Genomic DNA, 24,132 nt, shown 5'->3' with positions numbered 1-24,132 from the left:
ACACACAGACTCTTGGCATCCACTGATACAACCCATGACCCTTCACTACACATAATACGCAAACCGTCAAAACTGACACAGTCCTCTCAAGGGGTGCATATCATATCCACGGGATGAAACACCTAGACACAATGAGCCATGGGAGACCCTCCACTCACTTACTGCAAGCAAACCTATCCCACGTACACACACACACACACACACACACACACACACACACACACACACACACACCCATGCAATCATCTGTGCATATCACAGAAACTCCCCTTACCCCCTCATCCCCAAGATCCTGGGGTGCTGCTGCTCAGCTGGGGGAGGGGCAGGGGCTGAGCCTAGTGAGCAACACCATCCCCACTTCTCACACTGCCCCCACCCGCCCCAGCCCTGCTTGTGCATTGGGGGCAGCCAGGGGCACAGCCAGCGGTCCCCTGGCCACATCACGGAGCATCATAGGAGGAACTCTATGCTGCTTCCCATGCCCTGGGACTAAGCACAAGATGTGAATACAAAAAGCTTGCTAGCAAGTTTGCAAGGAGGCCTTCCTAAGGATAGCCGGCTCTGGTAATGCTTTTCTGCTCAAGGGGCGAGTAGCATGATTGATTGGGAACTCTGACGTGAAGATAAGCTCATTATCAATGATCAAGCAATAGGATTTCTGAGGTTTAGCTTGAGGCTAAGAGGGGACAGACCTCAAGTCAAAGTGGCCCTTGATGTCGTGTGATTAAACTGCGGTGGGATCAGACTGTGCCATCTTCATGAGAAGTTCAGATTGATGGTCACTTCCCCACTCTCCCACCCCCATCTTTGCTCTGAGCATGTCTGGGCCAATCAATGGAACATAAACTATTATATTTTAAAATGACATGAGGTGTTCTCTTCTGGGATAACATTTGCAAATTCTTTTGCTTATTGGCTTGAAAGATTTACAGCTAGAGTTCTTACTAGACTCTCAGAACTTGTAAGCATTTCAAAGCCGCTCCACAAGTGTCCATATAGGGGTTTTCTTCCTAGGAGTGTTAGTTGTTAATGTTACACATTCTGACATCGTGACTAAGTTGGTATCTATGGAGACTCTGAATATGGTGTGTCATTAAACCTGAACTTCTCTATTAAAAAAAACTTGCTAGCATTTATCATATGCTTACTGTGTGTCAGACGTCATGTTCAATGCTTCTGCAAGTATTATCTTACTTAATTTTACAATTCCTTTATGAAGTAGACTAGGGGCCCAGTGCACAAATTCGTGCACCTTAAAGGAACTGTGGGCCGAGAGACTGCAGTGAGCATAGGGGCGGGTCTCGGCCCATCCTCCACGTCCCCGTCTGGCCCCTCCCGCCATGGCCCCCAATCCCCTGTCTGCCGGCAGCCCCACTCCCACCTGCTGACAGCACAGAGTGATTGGGACTGGCACCAGCAGTGGGTGTGAGCAGGGCCGGCGCCGTTAGCGGGTGTGAGTGGCAGCTGCTGCCCCAATCAACCCTCAGGAGCAGGGGGAGATGGAGAAGCCCTCAGGGGCGATCAGGGCCGGCAGCCGCCACTTGCACCCGCTGATGGCGCTGAGTGATTGGGACTGGCACTGGGCACCGGCGGCAGGTGCAAGCGGAGGCTCCAGTGCCGGCTACGGGTGCGAGCTCTGGGTGGGACTGCGGTGCGTGGGAGCAAAGGATTTTTAGTAATCACCAGAGGCTCGCCCCGATGACAACGACCGGCACCCTGCCTTGGTCTGGCGCCCCCGCTCACCTGCGCCACCATCCCGCTGCGGCCAACTAGAGCCCGCCATGTTCCGCACATGCCCCCTGGTGGTCAGCGCATGTCATAGCGACCAGTTGTTTGGATGCTCCAGTTGTTCTGCCGTTTGGTCTATTTGCATATTAGCCTTTTATTATATAGGAAGAATACCCAGCCTCATTTCATAGCTATGTTTCCATGTAGGCTCAGAGTGGTTAGGAAACCTGCCCAATATGCCATGGCTAAGAAGCAGCAATGGGGCTTAGATGTAGAGAAGTCTAACATCAGAGTCCACCTCTTTTTTATTTATTACTAGAAGCCCATTGCACGAAGATTCGTGCAACAGGCCTTCCTTCCCCTGGCTGCCAGCACCGGTTTTCCTCCGGCACCCGGGACCCAGGCCTTTGGTCCTGCCGCAACGGAGAAGCCAAGCCTCTTCAGTCTTCAGTCTTCAGTCTTCACTCTGGCTGGAGCCTCAGTCTTTGCTCCATGCCTCGTATGCAAATTAACCCCTAGAGTGCTGGAGGGTACGATCGCACTCCTCCTGTCCTTTTTTTTAATGAAAACACCCTCTTTATTGATAATAAAGGAGTTATTGATAATCTTAGAGAGATTTAGTTGGGTAAATTCCTGACAATACTTCCTTCAAGTTCTATGCCAGCTTTTGTTCTCAAATGCCAGGTGTGGATTTCCCAATATAATATCTTTTTTTTTCCTTGTTTATTTTTATTTTTATTTTTTTTAATTAAATCTTTATTGTTCAGATTATTACAGTTGTTCCTCTTTTTTCCCCCCATAGCTCCCCTCCACCCAGTTCTCACCCCATCCTCTGCCCTTACCCCCCCCCACTGTCCTCATCCATAGGTGTACGAATTTTTGTCCAGTCTCTTCCTGCACCCCCCATACCACTTCCCCCCCCCGAGATTAGTCAGTCCACTCCCTTTCTATGCCCCTGATTCTATTATATTAACCAGTTTATTTTGTTCAGCAGATTATTTATTCACTTGATTTTTAGATTCACTTGTTGATAGATGTGTATTTGTTGTTCATAATTTGTATCTTTACCTTTTTCTTCTTCTTCCTCTTCTTAAAGGATACCTTTCAGCATTCCATATAATACTGGTTTGGTGGTGATGAACTCCTTTAGCTTTTTCTTATCTGTGAAGCTCTTTATCTGACCTTCAATTCTGAATGATAGCTTTGCTGGATAAAGTAATCTTGGTTGTAGGTTCTTGGCATTCATCACTTTGAATATTTCTTGCCACTCCCTTCTGGCCTGCAAAGTTTCTGTTGAGAAATCAGCTGACAGTCGTATGGGTACTCCCTTGTAGGTAACTGACTGTTTTTCTCTTGCTGCTTTTTTTTTTTTTTTTTTTTTTTTAATATATTTTATTGATTCTTTACAGAGAGGAAGGGAGAGAGATAGAGAGTCAGAAACATCGATGAGAGAGAAACACCGATCAGCTGCCTCCTGCACATCCCCCACTGGGGAAGTGCCCGCAACCCAGGTACACGCCCCCGACCGGAATCGAACCCGGGACCCTTCAGTCCGCAGGCTCACGCTCTATCCACTGAGCCAAACCGGTTTTGGCCTCTTGCTGCTTTTAAGATTCTCTCTTTGTCTTTTGCTCTTGGCATTTTAATTATGATGTGTCTTGGTGTGGTCCTCTTTGGATTCCTTTTGTTTGGGGTTCTCTGCGCTTCCTGGACTTGTAAGTCTATTTCTTTCACCAGATAGGGGAAGTTTTCTGTCATTATTTCTTCAAATAGGTTTTCAATATCTTGCTCTCTCTCTTCTTCTGGCACCCCTATAATTCGGATGTTGGTGCGCTTGAAGCTGTCCCAGAGGCTCCTTACACTATCTTCATATTTTTTGGATTCTTTTTTCTTTTTGTTTTTTCTGGTTGGTTGTTTTTTTGCTTCTTCGTATTTCAAATCTTTGACTTGATTCTTGCAATCCTCTAGTCTGCTGTTGGAACTCTGTATAATATTCTTTATTTCAGTCAGTGTATGCTTAATTTCTAGTTGGTCCTTTTTCATAACCTTGAGGGTCTCATTTGATTTCTTGAGGGTCTCACTAAATTTATCGAAGGTTTCTAGAAAATTCTTGAAAAACCTTATAACCGTGGTTTTGAACTCTATATCCAGTAGTTTGCTTTCCTCCATTTCTGTCATTTGTGACCTGTTTATTTGTCTCCACATTTTTTATGCTTCCCGGTGTTGGTAGAGTTGCTTTGTGTGCTAGGTGTCCTATAGGGCCCCATGGCTCAGCCTCCCCAATTACCTGAGGTGGACACTCTTGGTGCACCCCTTTGTGGGCTGTGTGCACAGTCTTGTTGTAGTTAAGCCTTGATTGTTGTAGGTATCACTGGGAGGAGTTGACCTCCAGGCCAATTGTCTGTGAGAATCAGCTGTGTCTACAGTGGGAGAACTTCTGTGCTGGAGACACCCTTCTGGCACAAGACTTGCTTCAGTGGGTTTTGGTGCTCACTGAGTCTGCCCCCTGAGTGTGTCCCTTATGGATCTGAGGAGTTGTAATCTGGATGGTCCCACTCTAACCACTGGGTACACAGGCTCTTGGATCTCTAAGGAGGTGCTAATTTAGCTTCTGCCTGAGGCTACCCAGCAGGAGCTATGGAGATATCTGCAGATTCCTCTTCTTTGTTTGGGGTTTGGAGGTGCCCCAGTGAGGCCCAGCTGTGAAGCAATGCAAGCTGCTGTGGGGTCTTGGGCCTTCTTTTGGAAGTTCTGGGTCTTTCTGACCCAGCTGCAGTTTGTTAGGTGATTTTCAGATTGCAAAGGGCCAGGCCTTTCATATGCAAAAGCCTCTGCGCACAGGTTGGGTGGGGCGGGGTCTCAGGGAATCAACAGGGCAGAGCAAGCACCTATGGCTACTCCTCAGTCCTGCCCCAAGAGGCCCCGCGTCTCAGTGTCCTGGTAATCACTGCAAGCACCACTGAGAGAAAGCCGCCCTCGAGTTCCGCCCGCTGCCAGACAGTCCAGTTTCTCCCCGTATGAGTCTGGGTCCCCAGAGACTTGCCCGGAACTGGAGTTCGGAGTGGTCGGGAGCCAGCCCTTTCCACATGCGCCACGTCCTCAGTTGCCAGCCCTTAACACGTGCGCCTCCGTACCTCTGTACTTTACTTCCGCACCTCCTCTGAGTCTCAATGGGTGTTTCTCTTTCCTTCTAGTTGTAGAATTTCCACTCAGTCAGCCTTCCTGTGGTTCTGGATGATGTCTGTTTTGTCTTTTGGTTGTATTTTTGAAGTGGTTGTGCGAGGCAGCAATTTCCGGTGTTTACCTATGCCGCCATCTTGGTTTCTCGCGCTCCTCCTGTCCTTCGCCAAAAGTGCCAGGAGTGCTATTATGCTCCTCCTGCAGTGTCACTATTAGATGCTAGTAGTTCACTCTTTATTGACAGATGGCACCTAAGTGCAGATTATTTACGATGCCGAATGTTTGTAGTTCTAAAATTGAATATGTAACTTCATTTACTTGCGATTCATAATATTTTTCCTAAACTGCTGTAAAATCAGCAAAAATGCCTTGGCAATTTTAGCATAGTTCTAGGATATTGGTTGGCACTCAAAGGGTTAACCGCCATCTTCAGTGGGTTAATTTGCATACTCATCCTGAGTAGCTGGTGGGCATAGTGGAGTGACACCAATTTGCATGTTTCTCTTTTATTAGTGTAGATTATTACTAGAGGCCCGATGCATGATATTCGTGCAAGGGGCTCAGCCCTCACAGCCATGGCTTCGTCTGGAAGGTCATTTGGCTGTCTGGTCTAATTAGCATATTACCCTTTTATTATTATAGATATTTTTCCTTTTAGAGGTAACAAATGTGAACACTGAAAGTTCAATAGGTATGAAAGAATACACAGTGAAAAGATGCCCTCCAATCCTTGTTCTCCAGCCACCTGAGTTACCTCTTGGAAACCTCTCTGTGAGAGGGGGTTCCAGCCCAAAGGGTTCCCAGAACAGTGTCCAGACTCTGGGGCTTTCCCATGCCCTCCCCCTGCCCAGGGACACAGGCAGCTGCCTCTATTTGCTCCTGGGGCTCCTTCCAACCTAAGTACTAAGTTATCTTTTGTCCAAAGTCCTCAGGGACCCCCCTATTTGAGTCCCCTGGACCTGGATCTTTCCCCCTTATCTCACTGCTGAGGGCCCTGGCCACACCCCTGAGGCTTCCTTTCAGGATCCAGCACACGATGATGTGACCCTTCTTACAAGCTGGGGCTTTCCCCCTGAGCAGTGCTCACTTTGCTGTAGAAAGTGCCCAGGCTGGGGAGGGAAAGCAGATGAGACTCAGCCCTAGCCAAGGAAGAAAGGATGAGGGAGAAGAGGAAGAGGAGAGAGGAGACTGAGAACTAGCTGCCAGACACTGTGCTTCATAGACCTAACCCCATTGGGAGGTGGGGCTGCCACCCCCACTTTACAGATAAAGAATCTGAGGCTCCGCTGGTGCAGTTGTTAAGTGGCAGAGTTGGGATTTAAAATCCCAAAGTTTGAGGAGGACGAGTCAATCAGAAAGAGAGGGCCAGAGAGAGAAACTGAGGTGAGGATGGTGAGAACGAAGAGAGGATTCAGAGCTGTCAAGCATCGGCTGGCCATCCAAGAAAGGGGCCTCAGGCTTTGTAGTAATCCCCCCCTCCACCCCCGCCCGAGGGACTCTTTCTTTATTCTGTTTATTTGCATCATTTGTCTATCTGTGTGCTTAAATCATCCTGTCTTAATTACTGAAATTTATAAAATCTTGATATATGATGCTGCATGTTTTTTGACTTCTCATTCTCCAAATTGTCTTGGCTAATTCCATGTTTACACACACACCCCCCAAATACTTGTGTACCCATTAAGTTAAATAGAATATTATAGGTATAATAAAAGCCTCCTATGTACTTCGCACATCTTGCCTCTTCCCTCTCTCCCCAGAGACAGTCCCATCCCGAACTTTCTATATGGATGAATACGTATTGTGTTTTAAGAATAGTAGGGAACTACGTTTGTCCTTCTGCAACTTGTGTGTTTAGTTAAGCTCCGTGTTTACTGCCCATGTTATTGCATGTAGCTCTGTTCATTTTAAGGTATTTGCAGAATGACACTGTAGAGACATACAAATATATATCAACCTTGCCAGTGTACCTAGGAAGGATGTGCATATTTTCAACTTTATTTTGAAGTTAATTTTCAAAATGATGGTGCCATTTTTAATCTCTTCTTAGCAGTGTTATGAGAGCTTCCATTGTTTTACATCCTCCCAATAATTGAACTTGGCAGACTTTAATTTTTTCCATTCCGGTGGTTGTTTTTTTTTTTTCTTCCTTCTTTAAGATTTTTAAAATTGATTTTTAGAGAGACGAAGGGAGAGGGGGTGAGAAACATGGACATGGGAGTGAACCATCCCACCGGGAACTGAGCCCACAGCCCAGGCATGTGCTCTGCCAGAAATTAAACCAGCGACCTTTCGGTGCATGGGACGATGCCCAACCAACTGAGCTACACTGGCCAGGCCTGGGTTTGCTTGTTTTAATACGAACTCCCGATTTCCTGAAACATTGACCATATTTTTAATCTTTCTTAGCCTTCAGGCTTTTGCTTCTGTGAATTGCTTACTCCTTTCTTGTCCCATTTTTTAAAAATCCTCACCTGAGGATATTTTTCCATTGGTATTTGGACAGAGTAGAAGGGAGGGAGGAGAGGGGGAGAGAGAGAGATTGGATCGAGCCTGCAGCTGAAGTACGTGCCCTTGACCAGGAATTGAACCTACGACCCTTCAGTCCGTGGGCTGACGCTCTAACCACTGAGCAAAACTGGCTAGGGCATTCCTTGACTTATTTTTATTGGGCTTGTCTTTAAGTTATTAATTTGTAGAAATTGATACCATATTGTGTCTGAAAATTCTTTTTTTTTTTCTGTTCATCAGATTATTTATTCACTTGATTCTTAGATTCACTTGTTGATAGATGCATATTTGTTGTTCATAATTTGTATCTTTACCTTTTTCTTTCTCTTCCTCTTCTTAAAGGATACCTTTCAGCATTTCATATAATCCTGGTTTGGTGGTGATGAACTCCTTTAGCTTTTCCTTATCTGTGAAGCTCTTTATCTGACCTTCAGTTCTGAATGATAGCTTTGCTGGATAAAGTAATCTTTGTTGTAGGTTCTTGGCATTCATCACTTTGAATATTTCTTGCCACTCCCTTCTGGCCTGCAAAGTTTCTGTTGAGAAATCAGCTGACAGTCGTATGGGTATTCCCTTGTAGGTAACTGAGTTTCTTTCTCTTGCTGTTTTTAAGATTCTCTCTTTATCTTTTGCTCTTGGCATTTTAATTATGATGTGTCTTGGTGTGGTCCTCTTTGGATTCCTTTTGTTTGGGGTTCTCCGCGCTTCTTGGACCTGTAAGTCCATTTCTTTCACCAGGTAGGGGAAGTTTTCTGTCATTATTTCTTCAAATAGGTTTTCAATATCTTGCTCTCTCTCATCTTCTGGCATCCCTATAATTCTGATGTTGGTATGCTTGAAGCTGTCCCAGAGGCTCCTTACACTATCCTCGCATTTTTGGATTCTTTTTTCATTTTGCTTTTCCGGTTGGGTGTTTTTTGCTTCCTCGCATTTCAAATCATTGACTTGATTCTTGCGCTCCTCTGGTCTGCTGTCGGGAGTCTGTATAATATTTGTTATTTCAGTCCGTGTATGCTTAATTTCTAGTTGGTTCCCCAATATAACATCGAGGGTCTCATTAGTTTTCTTGTAGATCTCATTAAGTTTATCGGCAGCTTCTAAACAGTTCTTGAGAGACCTTAAAAGTGTGGTTCTGAACTCTATATCTTCCATTGACAATTTGTCCTGTTTCTTTGTCTCCGCATTTTGTTATGCTTCCTTGGTGCACCCCCTAGTGGTCTTTGTGTGCAGTGTTATAGTTAAACCTTGATTGTTGTAGTTAATACCAGGGAGGGTTTGACCTCCAGGCCAAGTGGCTATCTGAAAATTCTTTGATACATCTGTTGCAAATATCTTCTCCTGGTCTGTCACTTGCCTTTTCACTATTTTTGTAGTATCTTTTGAAATACACAGTTAATAATTTTTTTTTGCTTATAATAAAAATAGTATTTTTATTCATTTATTTACTTTGGTATTCATTAGATTAACCTAGCTTTATCATTTCAGGTTCCTGTTGATTTCTCCCCCCCCCCCAGTATTTTATTTATTATTTATTTATTTATTATTTTTAAAAAATATATATTTTATTGAGAGGAAGGGACAGAGATAGAGAGTTAGAAACATCGATGAGAGAGAAACATTGATCAGCTGCCTCCTGCACACCTCCTACTGGGGATGTGCCTGCAACCAAGGTACATGCCCTTGACCGGAATCGAACCTGGGACCTTTCAGTCCGCAGGCCGACGCTCTACCCACGGAGCCAAACCGGTTACGGCTATTTATTTATTTTTAATTCTTTATTGATTAAAGTATTACATATGTCTCCCTTTTCCCCCATTGACCTCTCCCCGGCCACTCCCCTTCCCCTGCCCTCCCCCCCAGTTCTAAATTTTATGTGGTCAGATTTATCCAACTTTTTAAAAAATTTCTATATCTTTTTTTAAATTTACTTATTATATCTTTTTAAAAATATATTTTATTAATTTTTTACAGAAAGGAAAGGAGAGAGATAGTCAGAAACATCGATGAGAGAGAAACATCGATCAGCCGCCTCCTGCACATCCCCCACTGGGAATGTGCCCGCAACCCAGGTACATGCCCTTGACCGGAATCAAACCTGGGAACCTTCAGTCCGCAGGCTGACGCTCTATCCACTGAGCCAAACCGGTTTCGGCTCTATATCTTAATTTAAGAAAAATGTCCCTTCCCTTATATCACGAATATATTTTCCCCTCATTTTCTTCCAAAACTTTTAATATTTTGCTTTTCATGGTGAGGTCTTTATGCCAGCTGGAGTTGAAATCTGGATATGGTGTGAGGATGTGATCTCGTTTTATTATTATTTTTCCCTAATGAATAGCCAGGGATTTGCATCAATATCTCCTCTTCTTTTATTGATCTGTAATGACAGTTCTGTCGTATCTCCTAAGTTTCCATACGTGTGCTCTCTACTTCTGGGACCGCTGTTCTGTTTCTGTGGACTATTTCCTATCCTTTTGTTAATACTGCCCTGTCTTAACACTGCAACTTTATAATAATACCTGATATATGATGGGGAAAATCTGATGATGGGTCCTTATTGTTGTTCTTAAAAAAATGTGTTGGCTAGTTTTGGATCTTTGGTTTTTCATTTGGAATTTTAGAATCAGCTCATAAAGTTTCTTGAAGAGCCTATTGACATTTTTTTTTCAAGTGCTTTTTTATGTGATTTTTATTCCCCCACCTTTATTAACATCTATTGGGATTTTGATTGGATTGGCACTGAATTTATAGGTTAAACTGGGAAAAATATATCTTTATGATACTGATAGTCTCATGCATAGATATTTATTCATATAGTTCCTTTTTTGCAAGAACTTGATCCTTTTTAAATATATATATATTGGTTTCAGAAAGGAAGGGAGAGGAACAGAAATAGAAACATCAATGATGAGAGAGAATCATTGATCGGCTGCCTCCTGCATACCCCACACTGGGGATTGAGCCTGCAACCCAGGCATGTGCCCTTGGCCAGAATTGAACCCAAGACCCTTCAGTCCACAGGCCAACACTCTATCCACTGAGTCAAACCAGCTAAGGGCCATATAGTTCTTATTTAATTATTTTTCAATGATTTTTATAATTTCCTGTATCAAGATAAAATTGCACATCTTGGCTTCCAAAAAAATTATTTGCCCAGATAGTTTCCTTGCTATTACAAACTGTGTCTTTTTAAAATGGACATTTTCTGTTTATTGCTTATTTATAGGAACACCATTGATTTTTTTTTATAAAATATTTTATTGATTTTTTTACAGAGAGGAAGGGAGAGGGATAGAGAGTTAGAAACATCGATGAGAGAGAAGCATCAATCAGCTGCCTTCTGCACACCCACTCCTGGTCATGCCCTTGACTGGAATCGAATCTGGGACCCTTCAGTCCCCGGGCTGACGCTCTATCCAGTGAGCCAAATGAGCCAAACCAGCTAGGGCACCATTGATTTTTATATAGTGAATTTATATCCAGAAATCTTGTTGAAGTTTTTGTTGGTTCTAATAATTTGTCCATGACCTTACCTTACGTTTTCTATGTAAACAATCATATTGCCTGTGAAAATGACAGTTTTGCTAGTCTTTTTCAATCTTCATAACCATCCTTTTGTTCTCATATTCTTCACAACAGAGTGAGGTACTTATGATTATTCCCAGTTTACAGGTTAACAAACTGAGGCTCAAAGAAGTAAATTACCTTTTCCAAGTTCACACAGAGAGTTGGTGACGGTCAAAATTTGAATTCAAGTCTCTGGGTCTAAAGCCCATGCTCTTTTGCTTGTGGTGTTCTTCCTCCCGCATTGTTCTCCGCCGCAGAAGAGCAAAGCGACGCTCACAGAAACGAGGTGTCCGCATCCCTCGAGTGGAGGGTAGACTGAGGGCAGAAGAAGCGGACGAGGCTCTGACAGCAGTGTGCAAGCGTGAACTGGGTTGAGGGTATTGGGGTCCTAATTTCAGTTCTGCCACCTACCAGCTGTGTTACCTTGGATACGTCATTTGCTCTCCTCTAACCTCATTCACTCATGCAAAAAGCATTATGGAGGTGCACCTGCAATGTGCCAGGCAGTGTTCTAGATAATAGGGTGTAGTAGTCAACAAGCGAACTGAAACACAGGGGATTGTTCCTGCTCTCAAGGAACTTACAATTTGGCTGGGGAGCCAGATAATGAACAAAGTAAAGCAGCAAAACATACGGTATGTTCGATGTGGTAGGTGTGATAAGTGAGAAGAGTGTGATAAGTGAGAAAAAGAAAGCAGTGTAGGGGCCCAGGTCATGTCGGAGATGGTTGTAGTGTGTTGGGGTTATTAAGAAGTCCTCGCCGACAAGGTGGCATTGGGATAAAGACATGGGGAAAGCTTGAGGCAGGAGTGTCCCTGGTTATTTGAAGAAAACGAAGCCAGTGCAACGATGGGGGAGGGGAGGCCCTAGAGGTGGGAGGTGAGGTCAGGTTTTGCAGGCGTTCTACAGGACTTTGGGTTTTTTGTTAAGTGAGATGGAAGCCACCAGAGACTTTTGAGCAGAAGAATGATGTGATTTCCTGTTGAAGAGGCTCAACCATTGCTGTGCTGAGAACAAATGAAAAGGGGGTGAAAGGGTGGAAGCAAGGAGACCAATGAGGGAGCCACATCCAGGTGAGAGATGATGGTGGCTGGAACCAGGGCCATAGCAGTGGAGATTTTGAAAGTGTCTGTCTATCTATCTATCTATCTATCTATCTATCTATCTATCTATCTATCTCTATCATCTATCATTTTAAGTTGAAAGTAAATTTATATACTTAGTTTAAAATTAAAAATAAGTTGGCCTGCCCTACCTGGTTTGGCTCAGTGGATAGAGCGTCGGCTTGCAGACTGAAAGGTCTCAGGTTCGATTCCAGTCAAGGGCATGTATCTTGGTTGCAGGCACATCCCTAGTGGGGGGTGTGCAGGAGGCAGCTGATCGATGTTTCTCTCTCATCGATGCTTCTGGCTCTCTATCTCTCTCCCTTCCTCTCTGTAAAATATCAATAAAATATATTTTAAAAAAAAAGAAAAAAAAATAAGTCAGCCTGATAAAACCGTGAGTGGACTGCCCGCTCAGTGAGCACGTGCTCCAGACTATGTGCGTGTGCACCCTCCTGCAGGAGTAAAGATATTTGTCTGCAAAAAAAGAGTTGGCCTGGCTGGTGTGGCTCAGTTGGTTGGGTGTCATCCTGTGCACCGAAAGGTTGTAGGTTTGATTCCCAGTCAAGGCACCTCCCCCAGGTTGCAGGTTTGATCCCCAGTGGAGGGCAGCCGATCATTGTTTCTCCGTTGATGTTTGCATCTCTCTGCCTCTCCTTTCCTCTTTCTCTAAAAACCAATTAAAAATATTTAAAATTAAAAATAAGTTTATTTGGTGAAGGAATTTTTAAAATATCTCATAAATACAAACATAAGGTAACTTCTTAGATAAGCAATCCTCTATTTTTCTGATGATGAGATCCGCAAAAGGATTTTAGACCAACCTGAATGTATAATCTCTTAGGAATGTAGAGTATATAAATAGTCCAGAGTTCCTCAACCTCACTTGTATTAACATTGAGAGCCAAATACATTTTTGTTGTAGGGACTGTTTTGTGCATTGTAGGATGTTTAGCAGCATTGCTGGCCTCTACCCACCACATGTCAGCTGCCCCCAATCCTCTTCCTCTCCCCTGCCAGTGTGACAACCAAAAATGACTTGAGACATTGACAAATGTCCCTGGAAGGCAAAATAGCCCCCATCGAAAATCACTGATATAGTCAAATGCCAACTTATAATAATTAATTTCTTCATTTAGTCATTCACACACTTAAATATCCTATATAATAAAGAGGAAATATGCAAATTGACTCTCACTCCATCACACTGTCACAAGATGGCTGCGCCTACAGAGGAGGCAGGGTTCCCGTAACGAGCCGTAATGAGCTATCAGCAGGGACCTGAGGCTGCATGGTGCTGGGCCAGGGCAGGGGATCTGAGGCTGTACCGCCCCCCCCACCTGGTGGGGCTTGACAGGGGTCCTCAGGCCATTCCCCAACACCTGGTGGGGCTTGATGGGGGACCTCAGGCCGCACTCTCCAACCCAGAGCTGGGCTGGGGGACATCAGGCCATGCCCCCTGCCCTGGCACCAGGCTGGGGGACCTGAGGGTGCTCCGGGGGACCTGAGGCTGTGTCCCCACCCGGCACCAGTCCGGGGGACCTGAGGCTGTGCCCCCTTCCCAGCGGGGCTTAATGGGGTGGGGCCGGCCGGGTCTGGGTCTCACGCGATTTTGAGGCGCACATGGGTGGGCGGGGACTTGACTCTGGGTCCCGCGGTGTGCCCCAGACTCTGACAGGAGGAAGATTTTCATATACATTTTACTACTTTTCTTTCATCTCTGATACTTCTATTATAGAGAAAGGGCAAATAGCAATATTAAAATATTTCCTCTAATTAATTCCTTTTAATATGCATGAATTTCGTGCACCAGGCCACTAGTTTCAGGCAATAATTTATTATTTTATATATAATACTTTTTTCCAATCTCAAATTTCATGAAACCAACTTACGTCAACCCTTCATGTTTATCGTTGATGTTGGCATCTTTGTTGTTATTGCTCTTTTCTGTCATCTGATAGAGTTTTCCAGGCTACATCATTTTCACTTCTTTCTATATTGTAGGAGATGCAGCACCTAACATCATATATGCTGTTTTATAATGAGAGACTATCACAGGAACATGACATCCCAAGACATAACTATCCATCACATAGCATCAGGACAGTTCCCTTTTTCATCGTCATTCTGATCTGAAATCTAAACAAGTACTGAATTACTTTAGATAACAAACAACAACAAAAAACCTTTCTTATAAAAACTTGAAAACACATACAAAAGTGCACTTGCCATCAGCCAGCTTCAACAATTATCAACCCATTTTTAAAAATTGAGGTATGTCCCATATTATTTTGAAGCAAATCCCAAATATATAATTTTAAAAATATATATTTTTATTGATTTCAGAGAGGAAGGGACAGGGAGAGATAGAAACATCAATTCAGCTGCCTCCCTCATGTGCCCTACTGGGGATCGAGCCTGCAACCTGGCCATGTGCCCTGACCAGGAATTGAACCAGGAGCCTCTTGGTTCTGGGACTAGCTCAATCCACTAAGCCACGCCTGCCAAACTGCATTTGATTTTATGTCTCATAAGTCTCTTATGTCTTTCAATCTTGAACAGTCTATTCCCCTCCACCCCCCCCCTCCACCCCCCCGCCTCGCCTCCCATGTGGTTGGCCTGTTGAAGGAACCGGATCAATTGTCCTTCGGAATGTCCTTGTCCCTCATTCCGGATTTGACTGATTGCTTCCTTGCGAGGTCCTTTAATTTGATTCTCTGTCCGCTGTGTTTCCTACACACTGAAGCTTAGGTCTAGAGGCTTGATTAGATACAGAGCTGAATATATTTTTAAGTAGAACTGACAGCGTTTGCTAATGGAATGGGTGTGGGTATGAGAGAAGAAAAGAGTCCGCTTGCTCACTTGATGATGATGTGGATAATAATCTCTGCCTACCCACCTGCTTATTGATAATCTCCAAAGAGGCACCGCTCCACAACTGCTACATGAACCTACACCAGGGACTATTGAAAAACAGGCTGAGCCAACAGTCCTGGATTTGAGCCAGGCGTCCTGGAGACTCTGGTCACGTCGGGGCTGGCTGATCCTGGAGGTCCCTCCTTGGTCTCAGCTTGTTCTGGAGTGTGGTGGCTGGAGGACGGCTGAGAAGGTGAAGCCAATTTTGGGAAAAAGGATCCGGGCTGGGGAGCTGAGCGAGGGCCTGGGATTTCAGGAGGAATTTTGCGTGAAGGTTAAACTCCATGACCAGACCATGTCCTCTGTGTTTCACGGTACCCAAGGCTCAACAGCGATATGGGGAGGCGACCAAACGACCTTTTCAAAGTCCCTACCGGAGACCTAGGGAGGCTTGAGGCGAGTGTGGGTGGTGGGGGTGAGGAGCAGTTGTGGGCGAAGGAGGTGGCTCTGGGCAGGTGTGAGGTGATGGGTGTGGGCACCTAATGTGCACGTGGGTGGAGGGACGTCCTAGTGAGAGAGCCTTTGCATGGCACTGTGTATTGTGAGTACGCAAGTGTGCAAGCATTCGAGTGTGCAAGCGTCCTGTGCGTAGGTTGTTGGAGCGTGTCTGCCTGTGGGTGAAGGGGGCAGAGCTGGGGGAGCGGGGCAGACCTTTGGCTCCCGTTCTTAGGGCCGTGGCGCATGGAAAGGTGTTTTGTTCTTTGGGGTTGGTTTTTGGCTCTGACAAGGAGAAGCAGTGCGTTCCAGCCAGCGGAGGGGGCTGAGGCTGGACCCTGCCAGATGGAGGAGGCTGGCCCAGACCCCCTTGGGGAGCTGAGGCTGGGCCCTGCATGGGGAGCAGGAGCCGGCATCCTGGCTCTGCTTGCACCTGCCTCTGCGTAGGAGGGCATGGAGGGACTGACAGCGGAGGGACTTGCTTCCTTAGACAGCGTCCACTACAGCGCCAGTGCCTGGGGGAGTTCAGTACATGGTGGTTGAATAAAACAGTGGGCAAATGGGCTCAAACCCGAGGCAGGGAGCTCCGGCCCATCCTTTCCTGATGTGCAAGCAGAGCCTCCACCCAGCTGACTTTGCCACTCACTCACCCTCACTCCCATGGACACTCCCAGACTCACATCAGCTGCCCATCCCTGTTCACCCTCACTGTCTCCCACAGACGCCCACGCTGCCCCCCCCCCCCCCTCTGCCACAGGAGTCCCTTGGGCTCAGTGCTTCTTGGTCACCGGGGATGCCCAGCCCACTCACGCCTCTGGCACAGCGGCTCCTCTGAGCTCCTCCCTTCTCATCCATTTCATGTCCTGGCTGTCTCTCCCTTTGCTCCTCACCCTTTCTTCCATTCTGTCCCTCACGCCCACACACAGACACACACACATGTGCACACACGTGCACACACAGGAGCCCCCTCGGCCTGTTGCATCTTTTCCTTGTTGAACTCCCTGTACCTCCTCATTCTTCTCAGGCGGCTCTCCGTTTACGTCTCCCTGTCTTTCTCCCCCCATCTCTCATTTCACCCTGACTCCCACTCCTACTGTTTTCATGGTCACTCAGTTACTTGTGCCTCCTCCGCTTCCTCTCTCTCTCTCTCTCTCTCTCTCTCTCTCTCTCTCTCTCTCTCTCCCCCCCCCCCCCCCTCTTGTGCATGCTTGCTCATTTCTTGCTTTCTCTCTCTCACCCCAGCTCCCTGGCACGGTGGCTGCTGCCCGCACCCCACGCCGCCCTCTGCTCTGTGAGACACCTCCAAGCAGCGTCCAGGGCCTGGGTGCCCCAACTTGGAGGTTCCTGTGTCATCTGTTGGAGGGGCCCGAGGGTCACAGCACTTCCTCCCCAGGGTGACTGGGCAGTGGCTTGCTGTTTCCTCATTTCTGCCACTTCCAGAAAGCGCAGAGACCGGGCCTGCGGACGGAGACGCTCGGACCCCGCAGCTGCAGCCACTGCCCCTGGAGCAGGTAAGGGGGTCCCCGCCCTGGCTGGCAAGGGGGAGGCATATGAAAGTGTCCTCAGGAGGCCAAGGTCATGCCCCTAGACTGCACCAAAGCAACTGGTGGTTCTGTTTTTCAGGAACCATTGGGCATCCTCCTCGGGCTCAGAGTCCCACGTTTACAAATAATTTTCCCAGGAAACCCAGCTCCCCTCTTTGGTTCCCTGAGGCCTCACTGGGAGGAGCCGGGCAGTGAGAGCGGGCTGCCTAGATCGCAGGGAGCCGAATGTCATGTGTTTCACTAGCTGTGTGACCTTGGCCACTTCGCACCCTCTCGCTGCACCTCAGTCTCCTAAAGGGTCAAGTGAGGCGAATAGCGTCTCCCCGGCAGGGTGTGGGAGAGGTGAAGGGCCTGAGGGCACAGGGTTGGGTACTTAGGAACTCACTGGATGTTCTTCCCGGGGTAGGGGTGATGAAGATAACCAGGTGCCTTCAAAGGGCCGGGCCCACCACCAGTTTCCCCCATTGGGTCCCAGGATGCTAGGGACAGGGCACAAGCTGGTAACCTTCTCCGCACCTCCCCTCCCCCCCTTTTCTCTGGCAGGAGGTGAGCCAGGGCTGCTGCCCAGACACTCGGTCACCTGGAAAGAATGAGAGAACCTGCAGAGTCTCTCTAGAGAGACAGAGGGGCCGAGGGGCAGAGGGACGGAGAGAGAATGTGGGTGGGGGAGACCACCACTCAGCAGCCCTCCCACCCCCTTAGTTCCGCAGGAGGGGGCCCTCAGGGCCGGGTTTGGCGTTGAGCTCAGCTGGCTGCCGGGAGAAGTGTGTCAAAGGGGTGTGCAGATCGCTTCACAATTTTTAAAGTCCCTTCCACTTACCAGTGTTTTTCAGTTTGCCAAACGCTTTATCACGCCCCTAATCGTGCTTCCTTTTCACAACAATACTTGAGGTGGGAGTGGCACCCCATTTTGCAGATAAGATGCCGCAGCGCAGCCGGACCCCTGATCCCAGTTCCTGCCATTTCCCTTCAGCCGCCCCTGGCGGCTGCTTCCAAAGGGGGAGATGTGGCCGGGCTGGTGCCTGGCTGGGTTGTTTTTGTTTGGTTACTTACTCACTCCTGCATTCAGCAAACATTTTCTTGATGTGGGGGGCGGGGAGAGGAACTCACAGCTATTGAGCAGGCAGCATGGGCACACATTGCTTCATTCCCTCTTACGACTACTTGGCAAAGAAGGTTTTATGGTCAACATTTTGCAAATTAAGAAAGAGAGGCTTTGAGAGCCAAACATCAGCTGGGACAGAGCAGAACCTGGGGCAGATCTGGGTCTGTGAGATCCCCCGGGGGCCAGGCCCTCTGTACCCAGAGGGTGCCAGCAGGACCCCGGGTGGGGAAGATGGCAGTGTGATTCCTGGTATCACAGAGGGGTGTGCCCTGCGCTGGGGAAGCCCCAGAAGAGGTAGAGCCTCCCCAGTTCCTCCTGCCTGCCCTGCCTGACTTCCAGGAAGCAAGGAGAGGCAAGGCTGACTTAGACAGATACCATCTGAGTATCTGGGAGCCAGGAGGAGAGACCTCGGCCAGGCTCAGGGCCCCCCAACACCACAAGAACGTCCTAGTCCAGCTGAGTGAAGACTGAGTCTCAACAATGTAATTCACATGCCTGGCGTCAGGGTGGGCCCCACGGAAAAGGGAACTGGGAAATTCTGGCCCCAGGCCACCCCTATCCCTGGGGCCCCATATCCTGACCTATCTCCAGACAAGGAGCTCCATTCATCCACCAATAAGTGCACCTGGCATGGCCCTAACTCCTTGTACTGGGAACTAGGGAGCCCAGTACAGAGTTCCCCGGAGGCCAGTACATTTGCTCCCCTAACTTTCCCCTCAAAGCCCTCTGCTTCTTGGAGAAATTGTAATGAATCTGCTCACGAGGGGAATCTTTAGATGGTGTGGCCATCAGGGCCAGGCCAGGGCACAAATGTCAAGCATCGGGAGAGATCGGAATGGGAGGTAGCTTACGTACTGAGCACCTACTGTATGCCAAGTACTTTCGAGTTTAGGTTTATCTGCCGTTAACCTCAGGGCTATCTTGCGAGGTTAATGCTGATATTATTCCCATTTTACAGATGAGAAAACTTGGACTCATAGAAGGGAAATGATTAAACTGTGGTGTTTTAGTGGCCCCAGGGAATCTAAAAACTGGGAGTAGTTGAGGCCGGTGTGTAAGGTTTAGAAGTGAAAGATGAGGGACAATGTGTGTGTGTGTGTGTGTGTGTGTGTGAGTGTGAGTGTGTGTGAGTGTGAGAGTGTGTGTGTGTGTATTTAGTAACTATTTCTTGAGTGTTGCTGTGTAAGAGGCCCTATACTGTTGAAATACACGAAGCCTTGCATCCAGGGAAGTCCCAACCCAGAAAAAGAGAAATCAACAGCCATGTATATTTTGTGTTATTATGGGGACCAGAGGTGGCACCTTGAACTCTGGCTGGGGTAGAGAAATAAGACTAACAGTAGCCAGCATTCACTGAACTCTGAGTATGGATCAGGCATTTCCTATTTAATCCTTACAACAACCCTATGAGGTAGGTAGTGTTGTTATTGTTACTATTGTTATTGTTATTATTATTATTTTACAGATGAGTAAACAGAGAGGCTCATGGAGGTTAAATGAATTGTCTTGGGCAAGAATTGGCTGATAGCATTTTGCCAACTGTCCCAGCTGCCATAAAAAGACGTGACTGGTTCCCAGAGCCTTTAGGGTTAATGATATAGCTGGAAGCCTGATACAGGAGGCCTCAAGCTGGCATGAACTTGGTGTGAGCAGTCACAATGACAGTGACGTGCTATTTTGAGAAACATTTGATCTGGTCTAATCAGAAGGTTGTCTGGATTTCCTGTAGATACAGCTTTTCAGAGCTGTTGATTGTGAATCCCTTCACTTGTGCCAAGCACTTTACATACATTGCTCATGGAATCTACATACCACTCTGGGGAGATACGTGCGTGTAATATTATCAGCTCCATTTATGCGGAAAGGACCTGAGGCTCAGAGAGTGATGTGCTTGACCATGGTCATTAAGCTAGAATGGGACAGAGACAGGATTTGAACCCAGGTTTGTCTGACTCCAGAGTCTGTGGTCTTAACCACTGTCCTTTCCAAATACATATATCTTCCTGGGTGCTCACAAAAGCTCTATAAGGTAGATGTGCTATTTTAAAAATATATATATGTATACTATACGTATACGTATACGTATATGTATATGTATATGTATACATATACGTATATGTATATGTATATCATCTATATCTACCTCTATCTATCTATCTATCTATCTATCTATCTATCTATCTATCTATCTAATTTCATAGAGGAAGGAGAGGGAGAGATAGAAACATAAATGATGAGAGAAAATCATTGATCAGTTGCCTGACTGAGCCCGCAACCTAGGCATGTGCCCTGACTGGGAATTGAACAGTGACCTCCTGGTTCATAGGTGGATGCTCAACCACTGAACCACCCCAGCCAAGCGAGGTAGATGTGCTATTATCCCATTTTACAGATGAAGCTCAGAGAGGGGAAGCAGTTTTACCAAAGGTTGCACAGCTATGAAGTCATAAAAAACTGAGACATATAATTCCAAATTACAAGCACACAAGGTAACTTGCAAATCTGCCATCTCTTGGGCCTGCTTTTCAAGCATATTTATTGTATCGTAGTAAAAAACACATAAGATAAATGGATTATCTTAACAATCTGAAGTGTGCATTAGAGTAGTCCTAGCTATATGCACATTGTTGCACAACAGGTCTCTAAAACACTTTCACCTTGCACGCCTGGAACTCTGTACCCATTGAACAACAGCTCCCTGTTTCTCCCTTTCCCAGCACCCGGCAACCACCATTTTACTTTCTGTTTCTATAAGTTTGATCACTTTAGATACCTCATCTAAGTGTGATCATTCAGTATTTGTCTTTTTGTAATTGGCTTATTTTACTTCATAATATCTTCAGGATTATTGTACCACGCCACAGGATTTCCTTCCCGTTAAAGGCCGCGGAGCGTTCCGTCGTGCATATGTGCCATATTTGTTCACCCATTCATCTGCTGATGGACATCTGGGTCGCTTGCACCTCTTGGCTATTGTGAATATGCTGCTATGAACACGTGTGTGCAAATATATCTCCAAGATCCCGTTTTCTTTTCTTTTGGATATACACCCCAAAGTGAGATTTCTGGATCATCTGATAGTTCCTTTTTCAATTTTTTTTGAGGAACCTCTAGACTGTTTTCCATCATCGCTGCATTATTTGTCTTTCCACCAATAGTGCACAAATGTTCCAGTTCATCCACATCCTCACCAATACCTGCCTTTGTTGATAGTGGTCATCCTACTGGGTGTGAGGTGATAGATGTGTCGTTGTGGCTTTGATTTGCATTTCCCAGTTGATTCGTGATGGTTGAGCATCTTTTTATATACCTGTTGGCCATTTGTATGTCTTTGGAGTAATGTCTATTCCCATTCTTTGGCTATTTTTAAATTATGTATTTATTGCTATCAAGTTGTAAGAGTTTTTTTTTATATCCTGGATATTAACTTCTTCTCCAACATATGGCTTGCAAATATTTTCTTCCATTATGTACTTTTAGTTTGCCTTTTTTACCCTGTTGATTGTTTCCTTAAGTTTGGTGTAGTCCCATATGTCTATTTTTGCTTTTATTTCTTGTACTTTTTATGTCATACCTAAGTAATCATTGCCCATTCCAATATCATTAAGATTTACACATTTCCTTCTATGAGTTTTATAGTTTCAGGTCTTACGTTTAGGTCTTTAATCCATTTTGAGTTCATTTTTGTATACGGTGTATGATAAGGGTTCATCTTCCCTTTTTGGCGTGTGAATATCCACTCTCCCCATCACCATTTGTTGAATAGACTATCTTTCCCCCGTTGTGTAGTCTTGGCAACCTTATCAAAGATCATTCGACTATATATGTGAGGTGTTTTTTTTTCCCTATATGTCTATCTAGAAATTGATCTGTATGTCTGTCTTTATGTCAATACCATACTGTTCCGATTATTGCACTTTGTAGTATATTTTGAAATCAGGAAGTGTGAGACCCCCAGCTTTTCTTTCTTAAGATTGTTTTGGCTGTTCAGGGTGTTTGAGATAAGATTTCACATGAATTTTGTAAATTTTTTTTCTATTTCTGCGAAAACTGCTATTGGTATTTTTATAGGGCATTGAATCTGTAAATAGCTTTTGGTAGCGTGGACATTTTAATAATAGTAAGTCTCCCAATCCACGAACACCGCATGTCTTTCCATTTATTCGTGTCTTCTTTAACTCCTTTCATCAATGTCCTGTGATTTCCTGTGTGCAAGTCTTTGCCTCCTTGGTTAAGTTTATTCCTGAGTGTTTTATTCTTTATGATGCTATTGTAAATGGGATTGTTTTCATAATTTCCTTTTAGACCCATTTAAAAGTCTTCCGTTTACTAACGAGAAAACAGAGACTCAGAGTCATGGGGTGAGTTTAGTGTTTGAACCAGGATTTGATTCCCACGCCAGCAATTCCCGGCCGCAGTGAGGTGGATGCAGCAGTCCCTCCCCTCCCTTTGCCCCATGCAGTTTCTGAATTTGGGGAGGAAAGGTGAAAGCAAGGCCCCTGGTCAAAGACATCTCTTTCTGGGGCCGCACGGCATCCAAGATTCCCGTCCTCAGGCCCGTGAGAGGCCGAGTTGGCCAAGGAGTGGTTTGCTACAGCTTGGCCTAGGAGAGCGAGGATGGGCCTTGGGCTTCAAAATCCCACCTGCTACCGCCCAGCTGTCTGGCTGGGGACAAGTGTGTTACCTTTGTCTGACTTCGCTTTCTTCCCCGGAAACGTGGGCATTTTGTAATGCTTACCTCCCAAGGCCGGTTGGAGGAGGAAATGTGATCATGGGTAAGAGCATCTACCCATTTAATTGGAAACTCATGCCCAGCGCCCCGAGTTTAGGTGGGTTGGCTCTGGCTCCCCTACAGTCAAGCCCTCCCTACAGAGCAAGGAGTCCTTAGATCCACGTGGGACTGACCACTTGGAGCCTGTGTCCTGCCCGCACCCCTTCTCGCCCGCACCCCTTCTCGCCCACACTCTTACTGGTGCATGCACCTACAGCTTGCTGGATTGCCAGGAGCTGCTGGTGCATGGGATGTGCATGAACTTGGACGTGACTGATTTATAGCTTGTAAATACGTATTTATTTTTAAGTGTGTGTTTTTTTTTTAGACCTAATCAATTTTGTAGGTATGTAAGAAAAAATATATATTTGTGAGAGAGAAAGAGCGAGAGGGAGATATATTCACGTGAGAGAGAAACGTTGACCGGTTGCCTCCCGCAGTGCCCTGACCAGGGATTGAACCTGCAACGTGGGTATGTGCCCTGACCGGGAATGGACCCTGCCACCTTTTGGTGCACAGGACAATGCTCCAACCAACTGAGCCACGCCGGCCAGTGTAATAGCTTGTAAATATTTAAACATGTGTGCTCTTGACCACATATGACACCACAAATGTCAGGGGCCAGACTGACTGGTAAACCCAACTTCCCAACCCACAGTCCGCACTGGGGAAGTAACCAGCACATAGCTTCTGCTGAGATCCTGGCCGTCCCTCCCCTCTGATTGTCCCGCTTTCTCAGGTCCCAGGGACTGGGAATAGTAGGCAGGATGGGAGTGGTAGGCAGCGTGTGGTTGGGGCTAAATGTTCTGCAGGGCAGAGGGTGGGACATCCAGATGGCAGGATTCTTATCTCCGTGAATTTTTATGGCCCTCTTAGCCCACTCACAGCTGAGTGCTGGGCCTGGGCCTGCTGCCCAGCCTTGATCCTCAGGGGACTGTGCCTGCATGTTAAGTTGAACTGTTGATAGCTTTGTTGGCGTTCGTCTAAAGCCTTGCTGGAGCTGGCAGGAAAGTCAGTGGTGAGTTAGAGCTCCGGAAGTCAGTGGTACCCACAGTCCCTCCCCGGGCTCCAGTGGGGAGCTGGGCCAATGGGGAGTGGAGGACAGCCTGGCCATTTGTGGCCACTTTACAAGCTTATTTTTGGAAGTACTGTAAGGATTGCAAGCTTTTGCAAACGAAGAAACAGGCTCAGAGAAGTGAGTACGCTTGTCCACAGTCACACAGCAAGTAAACGGCAGAGCCAGGGATGAACCCAGGCCTTTCTAACTCCAGG

General features: G+C 46.3%; 1 protein-coding gene across 3 annotated transcripts in view; it reads left to right on the top strand.

Moving 5' to 3' along the window:
* The window catches only part of PTAFR (platelet activating factor receptor), a 36,701-nt gene that overhangs the window by 4,085 nt on the left and 8,484 nt on the right, over window positions 1–24,132 (top strand). For all 3 annotated transcript variants that reach the window (XM_036350601.1, XM_036350604.1, XM_036350603.1), the window contains one exon: window positions 16,683–16,951. The gene's annotated coding sequence lies outside the window, so the exon portion shown is untranslated. The remainder of the gene's footprint in view (window positions 1–16,682; window positions 16,952–24,132) is intronic.

The sequence above is a fragment of the Myotis myotis genome, unplaced genomic scaffold (genome assembly GCF_014108235.1).
Source record: "Myotis myotis isolate mMyoMyo1 unplaced genomic scaffold, mMyoMyo1.p scaffold_m19_p_2, whole genome shotgun sequence".
NCBI lineage: Eukaryota > Metazoa > Chordata > Mammalia > Chiroptera > Vespertilionidae > Myotis > Myotis myotis.
The sequence above is the reverse complement of the archived record's forward strand: the minus strand, read 5'-3'. Positions and strand labels throughout refer to the sequence as shown.